This window comes from Triturus cristatus, chromosome 9 (assembly GCF_964204655.1).
Source record: "Triturus cristatus chromosome 9, aTriCri1.1, whole genome shotgun sequence".
Classification (NCBI taxonomy): domain Eukaryota; kingdom Metazoa; phylum Chordata; class Amphibia; order Caudata; family Salamandridae; genus Triturus; species Triturus cristatus.
The window spans coordinates 981,667,542-981,688,620 of record NC_140592.1 but is presented as its reverse complement, the minus strand read 5'-3'; positions in this window follow the sequence as shown (position 1 = coordinate 981,688,620).

The window sequence follows — 21,079 nt, the reverse complement described above, 5'->3', positions numbered from 1 at the left end:
CTGTTTAGAAACCTTGAAGTCGTTGTGGAAATTTATTTGGATTCTTCCCATACCTGCCCAAAGAACCATCGTCCAAGCTCTTATTTTGTCCCGCCTGGATTACGGTAACATCTTTTACCTGTGAATTGATAAAGCCTCCATGAGACGCCTGCAGGTGGAGCAAGATGCAGCCGCTAGGTTTATTTATAGACTGTCAAAAACATATCCCCAGCCACTTCTCTTCGTCGCAAGCTCCGTTGGCTTGATGTGGAAAAATATGTCCAATTTGAGGCCTTGTGCTACGTCTTTAAAACCAGGGCTGGGACTGCCCCCTACCACATCAATGACATGATAAAATCGTATCAGCCAACTCGACAATTCTGCTCTAGCAATCTGTCTTTGTGCAGTGTCCCTAAGATCAAACTTACCCGCATGGGCGGTCACTACCTCACGTTCCTGGGCCCTAAGCTCTGGAATACTCTGTCGGAAAATCTGAGATTCTGCACTTCATTGTTCTGTCCCTCAAAGTGCCAGGAAACCCGAGTGGGTAGCTGTATGCACTTTATAAGTATTTAACTAACTTGGGTGTAATTTGGATGGATCTGTGCTAGCATCCATAGCTTTTAATGCAGAGCTCCATCTAAGATAGTCAGATGAAGCTTTGCAGAAAGAAATGCTTTCTTGAAGCAGGCACTAAAAAGGAAAAACGTTTTAATTTATCCACTCATTCCACACTTATAGAATAGATAGCATGTGATTTTTTTAAAAGAATTTGTCTGATGCATAGGACTGTATATTAGATAGATATGCTTCCTGTATAAGGCCTATTCTGAACTTCACACACACACACACACACCCACCTTGCAGTTGTGTTTTCAACCTTGTGCAAGAAAGAGCAGCCACCATGGGTAGTGAGCTGCATTGTTCAAAAAAAGAATACATTTACTAGTGTGTGTCCAGGAAGGGATGAGACTGGTGTCACAGGCTGGTGAATAAGCGACCCCAAACTGCTATGAAGGAAGAATGCTGGGTTGGACAGGTGGGTGGCTCCGGTTAGGCAGCGCGCTGTTAGGCTGTAGTATTTTTTTCTTTTACAAATTATACCCTTGGGTGCATTAACATACTGAGTAATGAAATCAGTTCAACTGAATGTGAGCTTCCCAAAATTATCGTTTTAAACAAAAAGGTTACTGTATTTCTAAGGACAATTTCTTTCCCTATGGCAGCCTTGGGCATGGAAGTATTCCTATGGAATGCTCAGATCTATAACAGCCGCACTGTGCCCATTCCCGGAACCGTACCATACCTGTGTATCTGTATTACTACACACAGCCAACAGTCATTGTTTTTGTGGTGGTTGTTGGCCGCAGTTTTATTTTTCATTACATACGTCATATTTGTACAATTTCCCTGGATATCTTCTCGGGCCGGGGTCATAAATCATTATCATACATTATCACAATTGGTTATCACTCAGTGTCATTTGGACATCATAAATCATGGGTCATAAATCATCGGGTATCATAAATCATTCTGTCACAAATCTGTCATCATTTTGTTGTCCTAAATCGCTCTGCCTGATCATCATAAATCAGCTGCCATAAATCATGGTCATAAATCATTGGGATGTCATAAATCATTCTGTCACAAATCTGTCATCATTTTTCTGTCATAAATCATTCTGCATGGGCATCATGAAACATCAGCCATAAATCATCGGCTGGCCATAAATCACTGGTTTGTTTTTTGCTCATTTGCATATCATAGGGGTCGTAAATCACCCTGACAGCTTGTAGATTGTTCTTTGTTGTTTTCCACGCCCCTTTGCGAATAAATAGAAGCTCAACTCCAAGGGAGCTCGTGTATCGGGCTTGTATATCGCAAACGCAGAGCGCTTCACATGGGCACCAGTTACATTACAGAAGACATACTCTTTTAGAACAAACAAACGTCATGCTTTTCTTGTATTTTATCTTAGCGTATCGGCATTTGCGCCCTATATGCCACTTTCTCAAGGTTATAAAATATCTACCCACGCGCCGGTCTGCTTATTGTTTACCCCGCAATGATACGTTCCCTGCCGACAGGATCGTGTTTCAGTACTTGCGCCTAGGGTGCTATTATGGCCGGCGCTAGCGGTGCCTTCCCGCAGTGCCTTGCCCCACGCAAGGGTTCCATCCCAAAGGTGCTGGTGACTGATAGATGAGTGCCAATAAAGTCATAGGCGACAATTATTATAACGGCCAGGCCCGCCGGCTCCGCAGTACACTCTGCTGTTATTTTGAAGTAGGGATTCCAGTACATCCTATCCCAAAGGCGATGTTGAATGGCCCGCATGCGCGCTTGCTCAATAAAGCAACAGAGGAGGCTTGTATTCTGCCTCCCTCCTGTATCTAGTATGTCACGCTACCGTGGGTTTCTTTGAGCCCTTGCAAATAATTTTCGTGCTAATCCCGTCAGGGCCAAACAAGTATTATCACACCCGAGGCTACTGGGCCGCGGTACAATTTGCTGTTAATTTACCGGTGTAGCCGAAGGTGACCAACGTGCGTGCGGTGCCTTCCCCCAGGCTTGTCCGCATAGCCCATCGCAGGGATTCCTGCACGTCCCCTCCAAAAGGTGCTGGTGAATGTCACCTACTGCCCGCCCGCTCGAGAAAGCTGTAGTAGCGGCTATATACATTGGTTCCTTTAAATACCTTGCCCCTATTCTAGTGCTAAGAAAGACGGGGCCAGACTATTATTCTAGGGACGGGGCCCGCTGGACCGTGGTACGCTCTCCTGTTGTTTGAAATCTAACACAGTTCTAGCAGAAGGTGGCCAGAATGCCGCGCCGACACTCCTCACTCCTTGACACTGCGGTCGGCGCCGGCTGCTGAGAGCCTCTTCCTCTCCAACCGCTGCCTGGGGAGCTGGGGCTCATGCCTGCCTCTCTCGACCTCGGGCCTCCGTCCATTCCGCCCTGACCTTCCATGCCCAGGCAGGGGCCGTGCCTTCCTCTGATGGTCACACTCTGCTGTTCTTAGGTCACACGGCGGCAAGAAGCTAGATGGGGAAAAGCGGCTTCCTTACACCATTTAGCGGCGACTCAAAAACAGTTGGTGCCGCTCCCCCAGCTTCCTGATGTAAAAGGTGAGCTGCCCAGGGGGAGCGTTGCCTTATATCCCCCTCCCCCTTTCCTTCTTCCCTTTGTTCTTGGGAGGGGGAGGAGAGGGCCTCGGGCGCTTTTTGCAGCGAGGCAATTTTCGGCGGCGCTGACCAGCGCAAACCGGATCTGTTCCTTGTGGGCATGGGCGGCCGTTATGGCGTCGGCCCTCGAGGCCCCATTCGTGGGCGGCCTCTGCTATTGGATATGCCCCTGGTTTGTATTTAATCAGGAGGAAGATGTGTGAGATTGGCCATTGTTTTCATTTTTTTGGGACAAGACCCATTATTAATTCCTTTTTTTTACAATGTAGGGCTTTTTATGAAGCTGTTGGTCTCTCATTACTCCATATCCACATCTAATTTTTCAAGCAGCATCTTCCTTGCCCTTGGGTTCAATTGGCTGTACCTGGGCCAATATGGAAAATAATATGCACCGCACTGGCTTTTCCACAAGGACAAAGCCCACTTCCCTCACCACCCTTGTGCAGCATTCTGATAAAAATAAAAAATGGCAGCCCTCCCCAAAATAAGTGTGCATTATTTCTCTGGACTTGTCTCTGCCCACGTAAGAAGGCCTGGATTTCTTCCTCCAAATCCTCAAAGCAGCCAGACATCCACTTTTCTCCATTGATCCAACCGTGAGCTTCTCTTATCATAATTAATAGCAAGTTGGTGGTACTCTGCCATGAAAATTCTCACACATATCTGTTCTCTGGCAGAACAGTCTTTATCTCCCCATAATGGGTTCAATGTTCACCAGGGCCATTTATTTATTAGGAAGTGGGGCGCAGCATTTACTTCATTATGCCAGGCAACTAAAAGCGTGAATATTACTGTGAGGTGGATCATAGAAACATGCTCTTACACAAATATAATAAGGAATTTATCTGCTGTCAAGGTGAACTTAGCTATGAATTCCTGGCCCTACAAAATGTATACAAGGTAGAAAGACTGCTCTCATTGTACTACATGCCAATGAAAACTAACACTTTTAACACAGCTGCATTTGAATTGTCCAAATCCTATGGAGGTATTTTCTTATTGCAACAAACAGTTTGGAGTGCAATATACTCAGTATATGAAAGACATGATAAATGACCAAGGCAAGGTATTTGATACCCCGCTCTTGTAAAATTAGTTGTGCCTCTAATCTTGCATCTTTGTTTCTATGAGTATGTAAAGTCTGCAAAGTACCCGTGATATATAATTGATAGCATCTGCGAGGAGTGACAATCTGATACATCATAAAACTATGCAAGAAAATGTGGCAGTGGTCAACTATGCATGTGTAAAGCTACACTCAAGATGAAACTGTTTATTTACTCTCTACTTCTAGTACAAAATGCACACTAGATTCTCAATGCATGCCACACTCAAAAAGGTAAAAAAAATATAGAGAAGAGTGACACAATTAAAGACATTTTTATTGTAACTTATTTGCTTGCCTATTGACATCCGATCCACTAAGATAATCAGAGAGTAGCCCCCAAATGTTTACTCCTATGTATGGAGAAAATGTCTGATTTTTAAAATTCCGAAAGAATTGCAAAAGTTGTCCTAGCATGCTTCAGCTTTTGTCTTTTCACTGTATTTCTCACATGTATAAATATTTATGCATTAGGGAACTAGGAACTTTTGAGGATGAGATAGTGTAATGCTGTTTCATTTTTTGATTAAGAATATATTCAAATGTTGGAGTTATTACCATACATTTCCCACTCTGCCCTTACCAGGAGTAAATGGCAGATGGTTTTCTGGGTTGGTTTGTCAATAGCCAGATAGATTTGAGGTTGTGGTTTTTCACCAACTTTGCACGCCTCCATTACAGCTCTGTTTCTGTTACTAACAAAGATACATTTGCAATTGTAATGTAAATCCTTTCATTTGCACCCCTATTTTTTCTTTGCGAGTATAATAGGTTTGTGTTAGAACTGGGGGTCTCTATTTGGTCTTTCGTCCAAATAGGGACCCTTGCTTCTAGTCAGGGAAAGGAGGGACACACTCTTAGATAACCCCTGCTCGCCCCACGGTAGCTTGGCACGAGAAGCCAGGCTTATCTCCAAGGCAATGTGTACATTATTTACAACCACACTCCCAGTAACACAGTAATAACACCACAAATGGACACTACACTGATTTAAGAAAATAGCAGTATCTTTATCAAGAAGAAATATGATGAGACCAAACCATAAAAATATCCAGAATATGCGTATTCGTAATATTTCACTGGGCCGGCATGTTAGACCAACAATCACTTGTAGGTTCTGGCGGTATTAATGCGCAGTTCACGATAATCTAATGCAGTCCTAATGCAATGCAGTTCGTAATGAAGAAAATAAGACAGCCCTTAATGCTAGTACTAATAAGGATCGTAAAACAAGTAATAATGCAGTCCGTAATGCAAGTACTAACGTGGATCGTAAAAGCAAGTAATAATGCACTTCATAATGCAGTTAATGATGCAAGTACTAATGCAGATCATAAAAGCAAGTAGGAATGCAGTTCGGCACCGATCACGGTGCTAGTGAAGTTCTCTATGCCACTCTTGGCTGACTCCTGGTCAGCGATTGCAAAAATATGCCCCCAATCCGGTTATGAACGAAACAAAGTGCAGCTCCACAATCCGACCCTGGTACAGCCACTCCTCTGTGAGTACGGGCCACGATACTGACTTGAGTGGAGGCTCATGCTGAAAAGATGGGAAAGGCCAAGAGCAGTCTCTAGTAACACACACTCCACCCCAGGTGGTGACACACGCACGCTCGCTGAGCGTTACCTGTGGGGGTGCAGGGAGTGGCTGCTCCTCGCAGTGAGAGTCGGGCTACCAGGCGACGGCCTCGCAGCTGATCGGTTCCCGGCGTGCCTCCGTTGATCTTGGGCAAAGGATCTCGGACCCACGATGGTGAAGATTCACAGGTCTCTCCTTGGCAAAGGCAGGCTTTGGCACACGGCGGTGATTTCTCACGGCTCCCCTTGGGACAACGGTCCAGGCCGATGGCAATAACGATCACAGCACTTCTGGTCACGCTGTCGATCTAAACAGAGCGCAAGACTCTGGGCCACATGGTCACAGGGCAATTCTCACGAAGGTCTCAGGCTGCAAAAAGCACAGGCTCACAGCGTCACTGAGACACACTTGGAAACTTTTATGTTCCTGAGTTTCCACAACAGGGAGCCAGCTCCTCTCGGGCCCTTGGAGAAAAGTTACTTCAGGACACAGCACACAGCAACGTCCTTTCAAGCAGGGGGACACAGCACACAGCAGAGTCCCTTGTCCTCTCCTTAGTCAAATCAGCAAACTACAGGCCAGCCCCAGAACACACAACAAGGGCAGTCCATTTCTTCAGTCTCTTCAGCTGTTCTTCTGTGGCAGAGGTTCCTCTTGATTACAAAGTAGTTTCAATCCTTTTTCAGGCTTGAGTTCAGTCTTGAGTTCAGGGGTTTCACCTCTCTCATTTATACCCCTAAATGACTTTGAAGTCTTTGTGTTCAGGGGGCTGTGAGCCCGGTCCAAACCAGACCTAGGTGTCTTCCTGCCAGTGCATACCTTCTTTCTTTGATAGTGAGGGTCTGGGCCTCAGACACTCGGCAGGAGGGGGAGCCATTCCTTTGTGGCAGCAGCACAGGCCTCTCCGCATCAAAGGGGCTACTCCTCCCCCTACACCACATGCAGGCCAGCCTGTGCTGTCTCCCCTACTCCCTGGTGTCAGGACACCTCCTCAGGCCCTGTCACATCCAAACCCAGACAGTCAATACACAACCAGGCAGAGGCACGCTGGATGGTTAGGGCAAGAAACCAGCCAATTCTAAAAGCATGGTTTCTAAACACACAATTTAAAAACCATCTTCACAAAAAGATGTGCTATTAAATTCTGAGTTCAGGCACACTAAACTCCATTTCTCCATCTTAGGCCTATGGGAAGATATGCTGAAAACATGTCACGCAGCATTGCCCATTCTGTCCTATGGGCAAGATGGCCTTGCAACAGTGAAAAACGGATTTGGCAGTATTTCACTGTCATGACGCGGTACACACCTCAGTACATGTCCTACTTTTCACATACACTGCACCCTGCCCAGGGGGGTACCTTGTGCCTACTATAGGGGTGTCTGATGTGCATAAAAAGGGAAGGGTAAGGCCTGGCTAATGGGTGCACTTGTCAGGACAACAAGGCAGTTAGCAAACTACGCGCAGGCACTGCAGTGGCTGGCCTGAGGTCTCTTTTTAGGGCTACTTGTGTGGGTGGTGCAATTAGTGCTGCAGACCCACTAGTAGCATTTTCATTACCTGCCCTGGCACACATAGTGCACTTTACTAGGGACTTTACTAGTAAGACAAACATACCAATTATGGACAACCAATTACTATAACACTTTATAAAAGGATCACTTGCACTTTGACACTGAGCAGCAGTGGCAAAGTGCCCAAAGCATCTAAGCCAGAAAAACAAAATCCATCACAGCATCAAAAATAGAGGAGGTAGAGGCAAAAAGTCAGGGGCAACCACGCCAAGAAATGCCAGGTCTAACAGTTTGCAAATAATGCACTGTGTGCCTTCCCATTCTTGTGTCTTGTGGCATGAGTCACAAAGCCATTTTCATGTTTAAGTTAACCTTCACATGTAAATGGCTTGATTTAGAAGTGCAGATTCATGGATTGCGTTCACTAAACATATATTTTCACTTGTGGTGTAATTGTGGTGTAATATTCACATGAGTAAATCTGCTCCAATGGAGGAAAAGGGTGTTCTGGTACAGAGATTCTGGGGACACTTTGTGCACGAGCACAAACTGGCTATTCATAAAGGTTTCCCAGACTATTAAGGGAATATGCTCTTTACTTCTGTGACTGGTATGAGTAAATCTGTTTATAGAGTGGAAAGGCACAAGTAGCATCCCGAAAACAGGTGACAAAACAACTTTCCATGTGGAGGAAAAAAATAAATTTGCAAATTGTAATCATTTACACATGGGTAATTGCATAATATGCACAATTGTGTAATGTAACTGCTTAAGATTACCTGGAAATCTTTGAGCATTCCTAATGTCCATAAATCTGCACCAAAATGTAACTGTAAACCTGCTTTTCCAGATATACAAATTTGTGACCTGGCCCTTAAAGTTGTGAAATGAGAATCGACAAATGGTCTGAAGGTGATGGAGCAGCATAATTTAATGATCCTTCCCTTTACATACAACACATAGACTCAATGTGTGTTTAACAGTGACAGAACGGGGTTTCTGGAATCTCAAACCCACTGGTCGTATGGAATTTTAGTTGTTGACATGAAGCGTAAGAAAGGACCTAACATGAAGTATGGTGAAACCAATGTTGGTCCACAAAAACAACAGAGAGGATGATGTTCACTTAGAGGTTTATTAACAAATTTACTTCTGCTCACAAGTTAAATCAATCAGCAAAATTAATAGAAACATATGGTAAGAACATTCATATTTAAATTTGTCATGCAGTCTAAGTTTGTATATGCTCAGAAAGAATATGCAAAATATGATGACACAGCAAGCAAACTATAGCCTATGCAGGCTCAATAAAGGAACTTTCCTACTCTAAATAAAGTGGCAAGGGAAAATTCTATGAAGAAGGTGTCTGCATCAGATGAATCAGAATATAGGTTCAATGGAAAAAGTTTGAATATTCAAGCATGAAGCTTAAAACTCTGAGCTCGAGAAATCAACAGAGTCGAGAAGAGGTCTTCTCTCAGCAAAGTCAGGATAGGGTCTGGTCTGGTATTCTAAAAAGCAAACAATTAAAGCATGAAAGAAGATTCTAGAAGGCTTCTCCGTATTATCTTCCATTAACAAACCAATCAAAAGTCAATGATCTCATGGAGCAGGTAGACTCCGCAGTTTAGCAGCTTCCAACAAATAAGCAATCATTTGTACGACCTTGAATGTAACATCATTTCCTGTCTGCCTGGTCCAGGATGGTGTCTCCCACCATCTCAGACTCCATATCCAAGGCCAAATGTTAATTTAAATATCAGTTTCCCCTAATCTAACAAACTGATCAATAAGCATATTCCAACTTAACGAGGACTTTGATAAAGCACCTGCAGGGAAGATAAAACAAGACTTTTTGCAGTACATTTCAGAGATGTAATGGTTGCAATACAGCCTAAGTGCAGGTAAGGCCAACATCAGGTTCAAACAAATTAAAAATGAATGCAGTTAGCCTAAATGATTATATCAAATGCAATTTAAGAAAAGTATATATTTCTTGCATGGTGAATACATTACTATAACTCAACTAAGTATATGGGTGGCGAACATTAACATGAATATACAGCCACTTACTACTGTTGATTAATAAAAGGCAGACAGATTAACACAGTTAAACACACATGAGTATATGTGTTGCATATAAAATGGTGGGCACTGATTTATGCAGCTCCATCGGTATTATTCTGTGTGCTTTATATAGCCATCCGTATATCTCATTGAACCATAATCAATGTCTCCACATTAAATGGAACAATGTATACGTTCTTTAAATGCAATCGCTGTCATTGTTTGTGCTAACTGTACTAGTATCCAGTTTTTCTCTCCTCTGCAGGTGACTTATCATTGCGTTCATTACGTTATAATAGTCTTACTGTTGACTGTACTAGACTGATAGGTAGATGCAACTTAATGAGAAGTTGGCCTTGGACATGGAGCCTGAGACAGATGTAGAGATCCTCCAGTAACTGTCCCTGGATTTTTCCGCGAGGCAGCAATTGATATGAAGAGCTTTCTAGGGGATTAATTTCTACTTTAATTATGTGTTCTTCAGTATAGCCCAGCAGGCCAAGACTCTGTCCTCAATACGTGAAGAGGAGACTTTTCCTCAACTCTCTTGATCATCCCTGCCCAAAGGTTGGGCTTCATGTTTGAGCACTCATACTTTTTTCCTCTCGAACCTTAAATTTGATTAATCTGATGTTGGCATCTTCCACATAGAATATCCCATTGCCACTTTTAATGCTTTTTTTTTAGAATAGGGAAGCCCCTTTATGGAAACTGCTTTGATGACATTTTGCATTTTATATGTGATTCTAGTTTGCCTCTTTCCACAGACTGCATACTCATGTATGTATGATCTTACAATATATTTCCTCAATATCGCTGATTGATTTTACTAGTAACTTGAACACATTTTTCTAATAAATCACTTATGGTTTGGACACCATCCTCCCTCTTGTGTCTTTGGAACTACAGGGGTATCACTGTACTTGAAATGTATTGCTGATGTTAGCTCCTTTCTTACATTTCAAGTCAGCAATCTGTATGCTATTTTCTGGTCAGGCTTACATGAAGTTTTGGCTCGATTAAAATTAAAATAATACATGCCTAGCTAATTTTTCTTTGATTTCATCTTCTTTTGCTTGTTTGCAGTTATAAAAGAGAACATACATTTAAATAAAAGCTATAAAAATTTACACTGCCAGACGTACAATGAGCCACGCCAAGTCCAACAAGGAAGAGCTGAGTCACTTTCACTACCTCATTCTCTGGTGGTCATATCCTCTAGCACTTCCAACGGAGTGCTTTAGGGGTGGGGTCGCTAATTGCCTTGCTGGCTGAGGGAAAAGACATGCTTCTGTCATATTTATTAATAATAAAGAAAACAAAGACAGATGGCTGACCCCTCCAACCTCCTACATCTTCCACATATGCTGTTTGCCAGCAGTTGTCAAATAATAAGAAAACATTGCTTCAACTGTCCATGGAGGGACATATTTGTACATATTCTTCCTTGGTCGGGTCACATATTTCACGTAATGTTCATTGCTCCATGAAGAACATGTTCCAGCTGAAGCTGGTACAGAGGGTGGGATTCCGGGAAATGTGTGAAGTTATAAAGTTTTTTTCTTACACACCCCGTCATTCTCTTGCAAATGCTAAGATTAATTGGCACAGTTCTCAGTGCAAGTGTGCTTTCACAATAAAATCGGGATATGCTAAATATTGTATTATACACAGGCCTGGGTATAAATTAGGCACGTGCTAAATGTTCCATTTTAACCTCATAACATAGGAAAATTGGTATTAGGCAAATGATACAGTGTTAAAAATGTTGTCAATGTCAACTGCAGAGGCTTGGATTAAAGTAGAATATTATTTTGCCGAGTACTGGTTAAAGCAGAAAATGCAACTCAAGAGTTAATTTTTCCTCAAATCAGTCATTTTGCGGAGATCTTGAGACACATTTGAACACAAGGGTCCTCATTTTTATTTTACAGAGTTTTATGTAGCGTGAACTTGACCCGAAGGTATTGGGTATCAAAATACTTTACATGAGAACAAGTTACTTTACACAAGTACACATTCATTTTTGTTAAGCACCGGGGGGGGGGGGCACATTTACAAGCCCCTTGCGCCACTTTTGCGTCACTTTTCCCATGTTAAAAATGACGCAAAAGTGGCGCAAGGGGCTTGTAAATCTGCCTGCGGGATATTAAGTAATTTTCCCAGAATTACAGGATCTTGAGCATCATTGCCGAGGCTCGAACCAGGTTTGAAACCGACCGCCCTAAACCATAGGCCACATCCTCTCCATTTATGAAAAGTGTTGCATCACTGTGGGAAAACAGCGATGCACCACTTTTCATAACGCCATCCTTGGACACCATGGGTGTGCTGTGTTTACCGTACGGCGCTCCATGTCGCAAGGAATTACAGATACATCAGTAATTCTGATGTATCTATAGGCGCAAAAATGGCACACTGCTGGAGCTGTGTCTGTAAACAGACACAACTCCAGCAATGTGTCATTTCACATGGGGCAAGCCCCATGTAAAAGGCACTGTGTCGCCCTTTACACCTTCTTCAAGCAGGCCTAAGGATTTCATGCACTGACGCCATAGAAGTGTTACAGTGAAATGTCATAGATTTCACTGTGACACTTGTATGTGGCTTTACCTTTTGCAGTTATAATGTAGCGCAGAATGCGTAACTTTGTAAATATGGCATAAGCCCTACACCGTGCCCACTCCAGGATGGCATTCCAACTTTCTTACATATGTGTTAGACCTGGCACCATTGGCATGGGTCCCCCTTCCATTTTATTGATGTTGCCTCTGATGTTTTTGCTGGTTATAGTTGCTTTTGGCACTGTGCCACTGCTATTCAGTGCCACAGTGCAAGTGCTCCCTATGTTAAATTGATGTATAGATTAGTGATTCCATGATTGGCTTATTTGGTTTCCTTGTCAGACCCTAGTACAGTGCACTGTGTGTGCCCAGGGCTTGTAAATCAAATGCTGCTGGTGGGCTTGCAGCACTGATTGTGCCACCCACCGGAGCAGCTTGTAAAGTGTGTCTCAGGCCTGCCATTGCAGAGCCTGTGTGCAGTCTGGTACTGCCATGTTGACTTGGCAAGTGCACCCACTTGCCAGTCACTAAACCTTCCCTTCTCTACATGTCAGCCACCCCTAAGGTAGGCCCAAGGGCAGGGTGCATTGTATGTAAAAGGTAGGACATGCCCTGATGTGTGTGGCAGGTCCTGATAGTGAATTACAGCTGTTTTCGTTTTTCAGTATTGCAAGGATACCTGCTCCCATAGGCCAGAATGGGCAGTTTGATTATAACACCTTATAATCATAACTGACCCAGGGAACATGGTAGAAAAACGAATTTACTATGCCTGAACTAAGAATGATAAAATACATCTTTTAGTAAAGTTGGTTTTAACATTCTGTGTTTGAAAATACCACTTTTAGAAAGTAGGTATTTTCTTGCCTAACTATCCAAGCCTGCCTCTGCTAGGTTGTGTATTCCATGTCTGGTTTCTGAGTGACAGGGGCTGGGGGGCTCCAGGAGAAAGGTAGATTCAGCACAAAGCTGAATAGACCTTTCTGCATGAGGAGTGGTGGGATGAGTAGCACCTGGGTCTGAATAGGGCTGTGCCTGCCTACCACAATGCTGGCTCCACCTCCTGTGGTGCGTCTGATGACCCTGGCCCACACTGTCAAAGGAAAGAAGGAGTCCTGTAAACAAAGTGTTCCAGGACTGCACAGAACTGGTTTGGACTAGGTACAGACACTCTCTGCCTTCAGAGACAAAGGATTTGTGTGTTTAAAAAGGGGTCCCAGACCCCAAAACTTTAGATCACTTCTGTGAATCAAGACAAACCTTTGCTGAGGAGAAGAACCAGGAAGCTGAAGGAGGAGACTACCCCTGTGCTGTGTGTTTGGGGGCTGGCCTGCAGTGGTTTCTTTATTGCCAAAGAAAAGAGAAGAGGACAGAGTGTGCTTTTCATCAACTTGCAGAAGATCTCCAAGGGCTTGAACTTGAGCTTGCCTCCTACCTGAGGTCTCATGGATACAAGACTTCACCAACCAGCTCCCCCCTGAATTCCCTTGCTGGGAATTGAAGTGCCTGCTGTTGTTCTGGGCCTTCTGAGAGACTGCGTGTCGCTGGGAGATGGAAGCGCGACTCAACAACGAGAAGCGTGTCGCCGCTGCAGCAGTTGCCATCGCATCGCCACGGAAGCGTGCTGCCGCTGCCGCTGTCACCATCGCATCGCTGAAGCACAGCAAATCCCCAGAGAAGCGTGCCGCCGCCGTGGAGGTCGCCATCGCATCACCAGAGAAGTGCGTCTCAGGGCCTGTCACGGCTCCAAAGATCATCGAGTCGCAGCAAGGCCATCGGGTGTGCACGCATTACCTCAATGTTGTCGCATCATGAGCAAGATGCATTTTGTCGCATCGCATCGCACCGCATAAGAGTATCACATAGAGACGCCATCTTGTCGCATTGTACTGGAGAGCAGTAAGAAACCAACGCACCACCTCCCCACACAGTAAGGAAGCAAGCATCAACTCCCCTGTGTAGCAGTAAGGAACTGACGCATCCACTTCCCTGAGTGTAAGGAACCGACGCATCACCTTCCCTGTGACCCTTTTGTTTGCATTGTGTTACGCATCCAAGGTACTTTGAGAGTAAAGTGTCGCATTTATAATCTTAAGAGAACTGAGCTATTTCCTACCATTTTAAAGTCTATTTTGAGTACAGTAGTGTGGGTTTTTGTCGTTGGTCTTGTGATAAGTCTATATATAAAAAAATATTTATTTTTATAATACAACCTGTGTTTGTTGTCACTGTATTACTGTATGCGTTCACAAATGCTGTACACACTGCCTCCGAGATAAGCCTGTGTAAACCAACGAAGTCAGTGTAATCTCAAGAATGCACTCACCATCCGTGGAAGCACCGGTCTCCAAGGTCAGAGCCTACCCAATCAATTACAGGGAGGAAAACAGACCTGCGGAGGTAATACAAATTTTGTATGAAAAGCCCTCACTCACCAACCTGGTTGGTGACATGCTTCATCATCGGGCTCCACCGGGCATGGCCGAATGCCATCCCAGTGTGCTGCAACGCCAGGTTACTGCGGAGCGGGGTTGTGTGTGGTGATAGTGAATTTAAAATTCCCAATTGAGTCAAAAAAGTACTTTATTCGTTTTGCTAATTGGAAAATTAAAACATAATAAAAAGGAGTGATGGTCAAAAAAATAACAGACCGGGTTCACTCCGTGGCGGTCAACATGTTTCTGCCTTTATGTGTAATTTACAGGCTTTCTACAGGACCAGAGTGGAAGTGTGGGTGCCCCGGTGGTGTGAACGCGCTAAGGTTCACCCTCCCGTGGGCTGCTGTGTGAAAAATAATATAAAACACAGGGAAAATCCGCCAAAAACTATAATGGTGGAGAGAAACGAGTTTACTCTATAATGAAAAAGAGACATACATACACAAGACAAAACACAAAAGAATCGTAAATGTGCGTAGTCATGACATTATAAAGCGCCATAATATAGGCTCAAACATAGTGCGTGGATGGGGACAGTGCCAGTATTCCGTACCTCAGGTGCATCAACAATGTGCTAACAGTGCACCTAGAATTAGCCAGATACTGGTGTCAGGGAAGTAAAGGACTTCACCTGAATAGCGTGACTAGCGATGTATCACGGAATCAACGTGGAGTCCTAATGCTACGTGTGAGACTAAAAACTTAGCAAGGTCCATTGGAACAATGAACGCGGCCCGTGAAGCATTCCTGGTAGGTAGAAATGCCGAGGGGAATAGAGAGGTTCTTACTGTGAGGCTAGACTGTTCGTCGCCTCAGGGATCCCGGGGTAGAGGTGCGAGCAAATATGGCACACCCTGGAAGAGACAAGGAAGAAAAAGCGGCCCCGAGCGGCTGGATAGTGAAAACACAAGCCGAACAGTACTGTAAGCCTTACCAAAAGGAAATGGGAGCCAGAAGGTACACTTACGCCCTCGCTGCTCGGCACCCGTTAGGAACCTACACCGCCTCAAGCCACCGGGTCCAGGGAGAGAAGAGACCTGGTGCGAGGTTCCTAAAAACAAGAGTGCAAGAAGGAAGCCCGTCGGTGATTGGGCAGCACATCGCATGCTGAGATGCGATAGGAAGAGCCCCGGCCAATAGGCCGCCTAGAGGCAAAAGGCTCGTCAATTAATTAAAGGGACGGGACCTCCCAAGCTGTGTACTGATAGGTTAAAACACAGCCAATAGGACGCAAGAATGAAAGGAGGCTCGTCCGTAGTTAGAAAAAAGACAGCTTGAAAAAGGAAACTTTATGCGGTGCAAAGCGGAGACGCATGAGCACGCTTGACACAACGAAAACGTGTGTCTGATTGAAACACTAGTTGCAGATAGGAGGGGTTTTATTTCAGCGCACGTCCACAAGCTCAAACAGAGGAGAATACCAGTGATAAGCTGGGAAGCGGTATGTTAAGGGGACACTGCATGTCATGTGCCCCTGGTGTAGTAGGTAAATGTTGATAGCGTAATGGGGTACAGCACAGGGGGTCAGAACAGGACTCGGTGAAGTCACACAAGGTGACCCAGCTCAGTAAATGTGACGGTCACTGTAGACCAATGGTCCAATAAAAGTAGCTGCAAACATAAGTGCATACTTAGAGTATGTTGACCCAGGGTATATTGTCATTAAGACCCACGAGGTTAGTACCCAGACGGTACACCCATCTTTGTTCCTTCTCGAAAAGGACTTTTTGAGTGTTTCTACATGCAGTGACTTCCTCAATTACTGTCCAGTGCAGGTCATTGGTGGTGTGGTTAACAGAGAGGAAATGTTCACTGAGTTTAGTAGTGATTTTTTTGCGAGATAAGCCTGCCTGCTCGTGACAAGCTACCAAGGGGGTGAGCAGGGGTTATTTTAGGAGTGTTACCACTTACCCTGACTAGACACAAGGGTCCCTATTTGGTCAAAGGTACCTACCTCTGCCAACTAGAGACCCCCAAATCTAACAATATGTATTAACAAAAGGCTGCCAACACACATCATAGTTTTTTGTGGTAGTTGTTGGCCGCAGTTTTATTACCATGGTATGCATACTCATTTTGCAATCCCCTGGACATAATTTTATAGCCAGGGTCATAAATCATTATCGTGAATCATCATAAAATTGAGTGTTATAAATCATTTGTGTTGCTTATCATAAATCGGGTGACATAAATCATTTGTGTATCATAAGTCATTTGTATCATGAACAATCATAAATTGGGGTCATAAATAATTTGCATTACTTGCCATAAATCATTTGTCATAAATCATTAGTTGGTCATAAATTACTTGTTTGTCATAACCCATTTGCATATCATAGAATCGTAAATCACCCTGACAGTTCGTTATCCCGCTCTTTTGCAGGCGTATCTCATTTCTTGCCACTTCTTGGGGTCACAAATTGTTCTGTTGGTTTCCACGCCCCTTTGCATGTGGGGGTAGTCTCTCCCTAGAATAAGGCCCCAACTCGCTACCTTGCTAGTCTCTTATTGTGCCCTGCCATCTCGCAGGGTATGGGCTGCGAATGCCGTCTCCGTTTGCTACCCCATTTTGTCAGGCCTACTCACCCTGCCGTAAGCCATCCTAAAGTGAGCGGCCCTCCTTCTACACACCACCCTGTTGCTGTGCCTCCATAGCCAACCAAACTACACCTCTTATCCATCAGCACTGCGACACTGCTGCTACCTAGGTGTGGATGGGTGGGACTCAAAAATCCTTCTGCGCCGCTCCCCAACTCCACAATGTAGTAATGAGCTGTACCCAGGGAGCGGCGCCTTATAATCCCCCCATGATTATCCCACCGAGAAGGGCAGTCGCTGCTATTAAGGGGGGGTTCAAACATCACCTGGCCAGGTGACTAGGCACCTCTCTGGCATGAGTTTGCCGTGAAAGAAGCGCCCCTTCTACCTTGGAGTGCCAACTGGAGGCTAGAACCAGATCCTTACAGGTCTCCAGCGTCCGTTATGGCACCGACCCTCGAGACCCCCTTCAGGGTGGCCTCTGCGATAGGGTGATACATTTTCTGCACTGCTGCAGCATCACAAAAAGTGACACAACAGCAGCGTAAGGGCCTCATCAAAAAGGCCTGAGGTAGTCACTCAAGATGCCCCAAATGTGCATTTTGCACAATCTATGTGTAATGGTCCATAATTCTCACATCATATTGAATACTTCAAAGAAAAATTATGCAATTTTGCACACCTTAACTTAAAATCAAGACTTTTCTTTGAATTGTTTCGATAAGAAAGTGGTCTCCAACATGCACTCAGTATGAAACTTGTAAGGAACACATTGTCTGATTACGATGGCGGAAGGCCCGCTACCGATGGCCTGTTGGTGGCAGGCCCACCGATATCGCACTGCGCTTTTCCGCCCACCATATTATGATGGCGGAGGAAAGCCTTGGTGGAAGCGTGGCAGTCTGTCTTTTTCTTTTCTGACCGCCTGTCAGAGCACTCACATTGCCCAGCATTGCGGTGGTGTCTGCCAGGCATCGCCGTTGGGATTATGATAGCCCTTTCTACCGGTGGTTTTGCTGTGTTCAATCCGCCACAAAACAGCTGGCAAAAACTGATTTGGGGGCCTGTAGCGGGCCCCCCCTTAATCCCATGTGCAGGGACATGTACACTGGGGGGCACCTGCGGTGCCCCCTACATATCCCTGCATCATGTGGCAGGCACCGCATGGTGCCTGCTACATAATGCTGAGATGTATCTACACCCTATATTTTTGTATTGTGACGGGGGCTGCTGCCCACATCCCCGCCACCATGCAAAATATAGGTGATGCAACCGCTGTGGTGGCGGTCCCATCGTAATTTGGATTGTGGGGAGGCCACCTCATAGGCGGCCAGTCCCAAATCCCCAAAAATGGCAGACAAACTGAAGTCTGTTCGCCAGACCCACAGTTCTACATTAAGCCTACTACCACTTGCGAGCAAATATTGCCAGTTTTGCTGCACGGGGGGAGGAGTGGTGGCACCCTCCTAAGTGCACCTCTGGGGCCGGCCAAAAATGCATGCGCACTTTGCATGTTCTCCACCCAGGCTGCATTACAGCCTGGGTGGAGATCATGCCCAGGCTCCCAGACCAATCACAATGCTGCATTGGAGCGTTGGGATTGCCTTAGGGGAGCCTATCCAGCTTCCTGTTTGAACAGAAGCCAGGAAGACGATGGAGATGATGGAAGAGAGGCAGTAGCAAGTAAGTTATTTGTTTACATTCCCCCCACACTTCCCTTCCTTCCTGTCCCACTACTGCTTTGTGGGGGCAGTCGCGACTGCATACTCGAACTGCTGTTGGCTCCGCACACCCCTGGACCAAAGGTTTTACTGAATCTGATGCCCTAATGGGGGCTTCAGGTCTCCAAATTCCTCATTCTGGCTTTTTCTCTCTCCTCCTAATGTTGAACCTGTAGCGTCCTCCCCAGCCAGGGTACCTGCTAAAGAATATGCCACACACGGAGCTTAATATTACACGTTTTTATGCATGAAACAGCAAGCTTAACATGCTATAACAAACTTTCATTGCATTCCGCTCTGGCACCTGTCATACCTGTATGGGATCCATTAGGAGACTAAAAAGCTCCGTCATAAAACTCGCAAGACACTACAGAACCCTCTCTCCTTTTTGTTCTCCTTTCACCCTCTCATTTCCTTTGTCTCTTTTAGCCATCTGTCTCTCATTTGGGCATATCTCCTTCCTCCCCTTAGCTCACTTATTCTGTTCTCACTTATCTTGAACCCTCTTCTCTCCTTTTTTTCTTCATTTCTCTCTCTTCCCTAGTTCCTCATCCTGCATCCTCTCTATACATGTGGTACCCTTTAGTTTGAATCTTCCTTCAATTTACTTGATCACATAATCCCTTATCTCCCTTCCTCACACATCCATTTCTCGTCAAGCATTTCTCTATATTCCACCTTGTATATCCTGGTCTATTCTTGACATCCTTACTTCTGTCCCCATTTGTTTTCCTCCGCCCTATCTCCTCGTTCTTCTCTGCTTCTCCTTTTTGTCAATGTTTCCCCTCCACTCCTTTACTTTTTTTTTAGTAAAAGAAGAGATATGTTATGGAGACTCAAGCTGCTGCCCTGGGAATCTGCACACATCACTTAATATCCCTATGACTAAATGTGTGTACAATGTATATGTTAAATCCCCACTTCAAGTACACAATCTACTCGTCTCCTAACACCTCATGTAGAGGGCTACGTTGCTTGACAGCTAGTTTTATCCCATATAAATACCGATTCATACATCATTCTTCTGCAGTACTCCATTATCCTTTCTCCTAATCTCGCAAATCCCTCTTCCTTAGCTCGAATCCTCCAAGAGCATCCACAGTACAAGAAACCAGAGCGAATGACCTGTAATCTAACTGCAGCCTAGCCTGTACAGAGCAGCTTGAGCCACTGTCTGAGTACTGGAACCGATATCTCTACATTGACTGCTTCACTGTTAGCGCCACTCTTGGTAGTCTCTAATGTGGGAGAATGATTTCGAGTAGTGGTGCTCATTTTTAGTGACCAGGACATCAGACTTTGACCCAGAACAGAAGATTTATGTGGGTCACATCCCAGCCCAAATGCACCAAGGTGATTGAAAGGATTTAGAGGCCGTTACACTTAACAAACGTCTGGTGCTGGATCTTTATGCTCTGACCCTCTTGCTTGTTTGCATATCCAGAACAGAAGAGAGAAGGCCAGGAATAGGAAAATAAAGGTGAAACAGAAAGGGAGAGAAAGTGACAAATGGAGAAAGTATGGATGAAAAAGAATAGACTGACATAGACAGGAAGTATATGGTGGTCGAAAAATGAGATAAACAGTAGAATCAAATATAGGCAGCCTAAGTATTTGACAACCACATCTTTCCGGAATATGAGCAGTGGTTCCCTAAGAAATCCTTTGGGCTCATTCATTTATTTTTATTTACAAGTCAAGCTCTTAGTTTTTAGGGTATGTTAAAGCCGGATTCTTATCTATATTACCATCACCAAGAATCCTCTCAGGTCGCCAGGATCTTTCTTTCTGCTAAATAGTGTAGAGGGGAGAAAATCCAATTTTTGCACATAATCAAACAAATCGAATTTGAATTCTAAAGGACCACTGACTCCGAATCTCAATTTTTAGGGATTTATTATAAAGCCAAAAATAATTGAACATACAAGCACCTCATCACGAGGTTAAGAAAATAAATGGGCACTAATGCAAAAAATATCCTACGCAGGAGTCTCATCCGACTCAGAATAAGAAGAGTAGTCAGTTCCAGAAGCATTAGACATCCGATAACTGCTCCAATCTCTATATTAGAAGTCATTAACCTAAAAAGAAAATCAATTAGTCTATCACTACTCTGTCTCTAAGGTGACATCCCTACTTAGGATTTTCCCCAGGCAAGAGGATAAAAGGTATCAGAAGTGAAGACTTCCTTAGAAGTACACTCACTTTGTCGAGAGCTCGTTCTAAGATGCTCCTTCTAGCTTCCCATCTAAACCTCAACTGCTCTACCCACAGGGCACTGTCCCTAATTCAAAATCCCAAAAACGTAGAACATGCCCTCCGCCACACCTCTCCAGCCAGGTCTTCTTCCAGTACTTTTCCACTGAAACTTGTATCCCATCCAA